This window comes from Xylaria bambusicola (genome assembly GCF_022495145.1).
Source record: "Xylaria bambusicola strain CBS 139988 unplaced genomic scaffold F5B22scaffold_48, whole genome shotgun sequence".
Lineage (NCBI taxonomy): Eukaryota > Fungi > Ascomycota > Sordariomycetes > Xylariales > Xylariaceae > Xylaria > Xylaria bambusicola.
The window spans coordinates 135864-145349 of record NW_025953601.1 but is presented as its reverse complement, the minus strand read 5'-3'; positions in this window follow the sequence as shown (position 1 = coordinate 145349).

Genomic DNA, 9486 nt, shown 5'->3' with positions numbered 1-9486 from the left:
AAAAAAAATATTAACTATAATAATAATAAATACTTTTTCGAATACTTAAAAAAGGCTTTAAAATAATAGAACAATAATAAAGGAAATAAAAAACTTAAACTAAATAATAATAATAATAATAACTTAATAATTAATAATAATGTTAATATTGCTATATTTATTATAATTAACTTATTATTATTAATTTAGCCCTTAAATTTAATATTCTTTATTATTGAAAATAATATTAAACTAATAGAAAAGTTATTAAGTTAAAAGTTAAGTATTTTAAATTAAATGTTTAATAGCTTTAAACAAATAAAGGAATTATACCTTAAATAAATTTAACCTAAAGAAAATTAATTTAAAAATAATTAACCTAAAGGTAATTAACTTAAAAAAGTATTAATATTAATTAATATTATACCTTAAACGTTAATAATAATAATTCTATTAAAATTAAGCCTTAAAAAAGCTTTATTAAAAGTTAGCTTTTTAAACTTATTAAAGTTAAAGGTAAAGGAACTTATAAAGTAAATATTTAACTATATTATCTTTAATAATAATTATAATTAAACGAACTTTAATAATAAAATATTATTTATAAAAATTTATCCTTATAATAGATTACCTATTTATAATATAGGAAGTATAATAATAACCCCTAAATAAATAAAAACTATAAAGTTTTCTATAATTATTAATAGATAAATTAAAATAATTATTATTTATAATATTATTTATTACTTTAAAACGGGTATTAATTTAATTTCTATTATTTAATTAGTAAAAAAGGAAGTTAAATTTTTATTCTATTAAAATAAAATATAAGTAATAGTAGAAAAATATACCTTTATAATTATAAAGGAATTTAAAGGATTAACGCATTTCCCACTTAACCTGGCCACATTTTTAACCTTCGTGTATACATTTAAAAATATCTTAATAACTATTCGTATAATTAATTTAAACTAATTTAAATCTAAATCGTTAAACGTTTTTATAACATTTTTATAAGTTTATATATTATAGCTAGGTTTATTATAAATTTTATAATGTTAGGTATAAATCTTTTTCCTTTTTATATAACGATTACCTTAATGTATAATATAATTTTTTACTTTAAAAATACCTTATACTTTTATTTAATCCCTAATATCTTTAATAGTAAAAGATCCTTTATTTTATAATTTAATTCTTTTTATATAATAACGTTTATTAAGCTTATAATTTACTTTATAAAAGTTTTTAACCTTTCCTTTTAATAATGTAAAATAATATATAATATTAGTTATATTATATATAATTTAACTTAACCCTTTAATAATAAATATAAAAAAACTATTTTAATATTATATAATCCTTTATTTAATATATTTAAAAAGGGAATTAGCTTTAATTAAGTTATTTAAAGTTATAATTATATAAGGATTAAGTAATATTAAGGATAAAGGGTTGATTTAAAGTATAATTGAATAATTTAATTAATTAATAATATAATTTAAATTATATAATATTAAATTTACTCCTTTAAATCCCTTTTATATATTATTTAAAATAATTATTTTATTAAATATATAAAAAAATATAGTTATAAAATCTTCCTTTTAAATATAAATAATATATATTTATATAAAGCTTTTAATTTACTTTTTATATAATTATTTTAAAGGGCTAAATATTTTAACATTAAGTAGTTAAAAATAATAAAAGGAATGGAAAGGTATATAAAAGGTAATAATATTGTTTTCTTTATAATATAATTTAAATTTATATAAATAGTAGCTTTTATAATTATTAAGGAGGAAAAGGTAATAATATCCTTTTATATAAAGCTTTATATATTTATTAAAATGCTTAATTTAATTTATAGTTTATTTATTTATTATTTAATTATTTTTTATAATTATAATCTTTTAATTATTTAATATATTATTATTTTTATATTAAAGTATAAGGTAGTTTTTTTTTATTAAAATAATATATAATAAAATAATTTAACTATATAATAAAATTGCTTAAATAATTATAAACTATTTTAAATTACTTAATTAAATAATTTATAGTTTTTATTTATATTTAATTAAAATTATAACTATTTTAAATATAATTTTATTTATTATAAACCTAGTTTTATTAAAGTTAAAAATATCTTTTTTTAAATACTATTTTTATTTATTATTTTTTATATAAGGATAAATTAAATATAATATTTAATTAAATTTTTATTTAATATATATTAATAATTAATTTTTTAATTAAAATATATTTAAATGTTTAAAGTTTATTATATAAAGTTTAATGTTTAATTCTTTTTAATTAACTTTTAACCTTATAATATTATTAATTGGTTAGCTATATCTTTTATATAGTTATATAAAGGCGGAAACAATTTTATTATAAGATTAAGGATATATTATATAATTGATTATTTTTCGTCCGGAATTAATTAAGCTTTTAAAGGTAATATTTTATTTATTAGTTTAAAACCTTTCGTTTAAAAGGTAAATATTATATAAGAAATATTATAAATAGTAATAATATATTAAATGGATAATTTTAAGTTTCGTTTAATAGTTTGGAGTATAAGCTATAGGTTAGTTTTTTTATAAAGGGTTTTTATAATTATTAGTGGAAAAATAAAGGATTTTTTTTATATACGTATAAAGGTTAAAAATGTAGCTAGGTTAATTAAGTAACCAGGTCAAGTAGGAGATACGTTATATATAGTTAATTAATTAAATAAAAACCTTTAAATAGCTACTTTTAATATTACTTTTTATATATAACGCATCTCCCACTTGACCTGGCCACCCCAATAACCTATATAAAATCCTATTGTTTCAATCTATAATAACTTTACGGATATTAACCGTACGATTTAATAATTAGTACCATTAGACCCGTTATTTAATAAGGAATCCAGCGGTATTTTTTACTATTTTTTATAGAATTTATTAAGCGAGATATTAAGCAATACGCTAAAAGGGCGCTAGGCAAGGATTATTTTAGCGCTTACTTTAGCGTATTGCGTAATAACTCCACGAATATAAGTCGTATAAACTAATGAAGGGTACCGTTAAATAGCGCTCTTTATTACAAATCTAATGGTATATTTTATTATTTTATACGACCAATATTCGTAAAGTTATTGAATTATTACATGATTAGCGCACCGACGTTTTTTGTATGGGCTGGGGGGGTGGCCAGCTCAATTGGGTAGCCAGGTCAAGTGGGAGATGCGTTAAATTAAATTATATATAATATAATTAATATTATATATTGTTTTATATTATTAAAGGGGAAAGTTAAAAGCTTTTATAAAGTAAATTATAAATTTAATAAATATTATTATATAAAAAAAATTAAATTATAAAGTAAAGGATCTTTTATTATTAAAGATATTAAGGATTAAATAAAGGTATAGGGTATTCTTAAAGCAGAAAATTGTATTATACATTAAAGTAATTATTATATAAAGAGGAAGGAGATTTATACCTAGTATTATAAAGCTTATAGCAAACCTAACTATAATATATAAACTTACAAAAATGTTATAAAAATATTTAACGATTTAGATTTAAATTAATTTAAGTTAATTGTACGAATAGTTATTAAAATATTTTCAAATGTATATATAAAGGTTAAAAATATAGCTAGGTTAATTAGGTGGCTAGGTTAAATAGGAGATATATTATATATTTTAATAAAGGATATTAAAAAGATTATTATAGCTATAATTAAAGAAATAAGAAAAAAGTAAAGAATATTATTATTATTAAATTATTAAAAAAGATATAAAATAATTAAAAAAGAAGTAAAGGAACTTTCCCTTAATTTATTTCTAACTTAACCTTTAAATATTTATATACCGTTAATATATATTAAAGTATTATTAGGTTTTAAATTAAAAGATAAATTTATAAAAGATAAAAAATAATATCCCTTTATATTATACCTTAAATTATTAAATTTTAAATTAAAAAGTTTAATTAAAAAAATTCTAGGTAACCATTATAATTTATAACTTTAAATATAAGCTTTTAATTAACTTTATTATAATTTATAAGCTTTATTACCTTCCTTTAAGTTTATTATTATAGCTTTATTATTTATCTTTTTAATAGTAAAAATAAAATTAAAAAGTTATAAATAAATAAAAAAAGATATTAAATAGTTTAAATAATATAAAGCTATAGGAATAAAATACTAGTCCTTAATTAATAATTAAACTTAAAAACTTTATAAATTATTTATTAAAAGATCTTTAACAAATGGAAAATAGGTATATAAGATTAAATAAAGCTTAAATAGTAAAATTATTAAATATAAAGTATAATAAATTATATAAAGCTTTAAATAAATATTTAAAGAAGATTATAACGAAATATCTATATTTATAATAAAATTAATAAGTTATAAAGCTATTTTTACTATTATTATAACTTTTAATTTAAAAATTAAATAAATAAATATAAAAACAGCCTTTTTTTATAATAAAGTAAAAGAAAATATTTATATTTAATAGCTACTTAAATTTAAAGATAAAATTAATAAAGTTTATAAGCTAAATAAAATATTATATAATTTAAAGTAAGTACTTTAAGTTTAATATTAAACCTTAATTATATTTTTAAAAACCTTTAATTTTAAATTATTAAATTTTAATATTAATATCTTTATAAAAGGATATATTTATATTATTATTTATATAAATAATTTATTAATAGTTAGCCCCTTAAAGGAAAAGATTATTAAAATTAAAAAAGCTTTATTTAATAAATTTAAAATATAAGATTTAAAACTATATTCTTTTTACTTAAATATAGCTATTATATAAAATAGGAAAAATAAAAGTATTAAATTAAACTAAAATGCTTATTTAAAAAAGATTATTAAAGAATTAAATTAATAAAAGGTATATATTATTGCTATACCTATAAATATTAATAAAATTCTTAAGTTAATTAGTAAATAATTATAAAGTATTAAAGGAAAATATATAATAATATATAAAAGCTATTAATTATTTAATATATATTATTTTATATTTAAATAAATATATAAAGAATTTTATTTTAATATATAATAAAGCTATTTAATAAGTTTTATAATATTTTTATAAAATAATTAATTATAAATTATATTATTAAGGCAAACTATAGGATTTAATAAATTAAATTAATATTAATTAAACTAATTATATATAAATTAAACGGTTAATTATAAAATATATCTTTAATATTAATAGTAATATAATTAATTAAAGTTTAAAAAGGTAATAAAGTATAATATTATCCTTATATAAATTAAAATTAATAGGTTAAATATAAGTTATAAAAGAAGCAATATAGTTAAAACGTTTATTTTTAAAGCTAAATACTTATAAAAAATAAATAATAGCTATTATTATTTATAAAAACAATTAAGGGGCTATAGTTATAATAAAAAACCTTTAATTTTATAATAAAATAAAGTATATTCCTATTTAATAAGCTTTTTATAAAAAAGCCTTTTAAAAAGGAGATATTAAATTTTAATAGATTTATATATTTAAATAAATAGTTAATAATTTAATTAAACTACTTTTAAGGGATAAATTTATTACTTTTTAAAATATATTAAGTTTTTAACTATAAGGTAAGTAGGAAAATTATTAAATTTTATTCCTTATTAATTAAAAACCCTATAATAAGTTAAAACTTTAATTATATATATTAAAAAAAGTTAAAATAAAATAAATACCTTTAACTTTAATGTTATAAATATATATTTCTTTTAGGACTTATATAATTTATTTTAATAGGATTCTTATCCTTTAAGGCGCTTTATTTTAAAGAATTTAAAATATTTTAATGCTTTATTTAATTAATATTTAATTAAATTATACTTTAAATGTTAATATTATTAAGTTTTCTACTTATTTATAAATTAATTAATATTAAAAATATTAAAAACGATTAATATTATTACCTATAAAGCAATTAAATAGGTTACCTTATAGGAAAACGCTTTAAGGGGGTAAAATAATTAACATTAAGGTCCTTACTTTAAAAAAAATATATAAAAATAAAAATTATAAAAAGAATATACTTAAATAATTTTATTTATATATTTAATATATTAAAATCTTTAAAAATATTAATAATATAATTATAAAAGTTATTAAAGCTATTTTAATTTTAATTATTAAGCTTATTTAAATTATTAAATTTACCTTTACTTAAATTATTTAAATTTTTAATAAACTTTAAAAATTTATTATTAAATTTAAAAATATTTAAAATAAATATTAAAATATTCTTATAATAATTTTAACTATAAAAAGAATTACCCTTAATATTAAACTACTTTAAACTTTATTAAAGGTAAAGAAAATTACTATATATTCATTTATAAATTATTTCCTTTTATAATAAATAAAATTAAATAAATTAGTTTAATTATAACTATATTAAATATAAATAATAAAAATATTTTTAAATACTTTATAAAGGTATTAAATATTAATAAAAATAACTTTAAAATTATAATATTTAATATTTTAAATAGGCTTATTATAAAAAACCAATAAATAAATAAATAATAATATAATACATCTCCCACTTAACCTGGCCACCTAATTGACCTGGCCATATTTTTAACCTTTATGTACGCATTTAAAAATATTTTAATAATTATTTATATAATTAACTTAAACTAATTTAAATTTAAATTGTTAAACGTTTTTATAACATTTTTATAAATTTATATATTATAGCTAGGTTTACCATAAGCTCTATAATGCTGGGCATAAGTTTCCTTTCTTTTTATATAATAATTACCTTAATGTATGATGCAATTTTTTACTTTAAAAATACCCCGTACCTTTATTTAATCCTTAACATCTTTAATAATAAAAAATCTTTTACTTTATAATTTAATTCTTTTTATATAATAACATTTATTAAACTTATAATTTATTTTATAAAAGCTTTTAACCTTTCCCTTTAATAATATAAAATAATATATAATATTAGTTATATTATATATAATTTAACTTAACCCTTTAATAATAAATATAAAAAAGCTATTTTAATATTATATAATCCTTTATTTAATATATTTAAAAAGGGAATTAACTTTAGTTAAATTATTTAAAGTTATAATTATATAAAAATTAAATAATACTAAGAATAAAAAGTTAATTTAAAGTATAATTGTATAATTTAATTAATTAATGATATAATTTAAATTATATAATATTAAACTTATTCCTTTAAATCCTTTTTATATATTATTTAAAATAATTACTTTATTAAATATATAAAAAAATATAATTATAAAATCTTCCTTTTAAATATAAATAATATATACCTATATAAAGCTTTTAATTTACTTTTTATATAATTATTTTAAAAAGCTAAATATTTTAATATTAAATAATTAAAAGTAATAAAAGGAATAAAAAAATATATAAAAGGTAATAATATTATTTTTTTTATAATATAATTTAAATTTATATAAATAATAACTTTTATAACTAATGCATTTCCTACTTGACCTGGCTACCCAATTGAGCTGGCCACCCCCCTAACCTATATAAAAATCCAATGTTTCAATCTGTAATAACTTTACTAATATTGGTCCCACAATTTAATAATTAGTACCATTAGATCCGTTATTTAAAGGGGAATCCAACGGTATTTTTTACTATTTTTTACGAAATTTATTAAGCGAGATATTAAGCAATACACTAAAGGGGCGCTAAGCAAGGATTAATTTAGCGCTTACTTTAGCGTATTGCTTAATAACTTTACGAATCTAAGTCGTATAAATTAATGAAGGGTACCGTTAAATAGCTCTTTTTATTACGAATCTAATGGTATATTTTATTGTTTTATACGACTAATATTCGTAGAGTTATTAAATTATCACGTGATTAGCGCACCGACGTTTTTTGTATGGGCTGGTGGGGTGGCCAGGTCAATTGGGTGGCCAGGTCAAGTGGGAGATGCGTTATTAATAAAAAAAAAAAAGTAATAATATTCTTTTATATAAAGCTTTATATATTTATTAAAATGTTTAATTTAATTTATAATTTATTTATTTATTATTTAATTATTTTTTATAATTATAATTTTTTAATTATTTAATATATTATTATTTTTATATTAAAATATAAAGTAATTTTTCCCTATTAAAATAATATATAGTAAAATAATTTAACTATATAATAAAATTATTTAAATAATTATAAACTATTTTAAATTATTTAATTAAATAATTTATAGTTTTTATTTATATTTAATTAAAGTTATAATTATTTTAAATATAATTTTATCTATTATAAATTTAATTTTATTAAAGTTATAAATATTTTTTTTTAAATATTATTTTTATTTATTATCTTTTATATAAGGATAAATTAAATATAATATTTAATTAGATTTTTATTTAATACTTATTAATAATTAATTCTTTAATTAAAATATATTTAAATATTTAAAGTTTATTATATAAAGTTTAACATTTAATTCTTTTTAATTAGCTTTTAACCTTATAATATTATTAATTAATTAGTTATATTTTTTATATAATTATATAAAGGCGGAAATAATTTTGCTATAAGATTAAGGATATATTATATAATTAATTATTCTTCGTCCGGAATTAATTAAGCTTTTAAAAGTAATATTTTACTTATTAGTTTAAAACCTTTTATTTAAAGAGTAAATATTATATAAGAAATATTATAAATAGTAGTAATGTATTAAATAAATAATTTTAGGTTTCGTTTAATAGTTTAAAGTATAAGCTATAGGTTGCTTTTTTTACGAAGGGTTTCTATAATTATTGGTAGAGAAATAAGGGATTTTTTTTATATGCGTACGAAGGTTAAAAATGTGGCCAGGTTAATTGGGTGGCCAGGTTAAGTGGGAGATGCGTTATCTTCTTTATTATTATTATTAAATTAAAGGGAGTAAAAGGAAAATATATTTTAATTTAAAATTACAATTTATTATTTATTCTATTTAAATTAAAACAATAAAAAAAATACTTTTTAAAAAATAATAAACATTTATTAAATATTTTAAAATTAAATAAAAAATAACTATAATAAAGGTTTAATATAATATAATTTTAAATAAAGGAAGTAAAGATAAATATCTTTTAAAAATACTATTAAAGTTATTTAAATAGGTTAAACTTAAGGACCTATCCTATTAAGGAAAGGAAAATGTATACTTTAAAAACTATATATAACTTTATATATAATAAGGAACAGTTATAAAATAAAGCTTATAATAGCTTTAAAAATGTATATAGTTTAAGTAGGAATATTAAAATTAGGAAGGCAGGGATAAATAATCCTAATAGCTGGTACTTCAACCTATATACACTTTACTATATAAACAGATGTACCACCCTAACCTATGGTACCTAGACTTAGTTCCTTAATGCAATATACAGTATAATTCCTTACCTACTGTACTATTCACACTGTACTATTTCAACTACGATGAT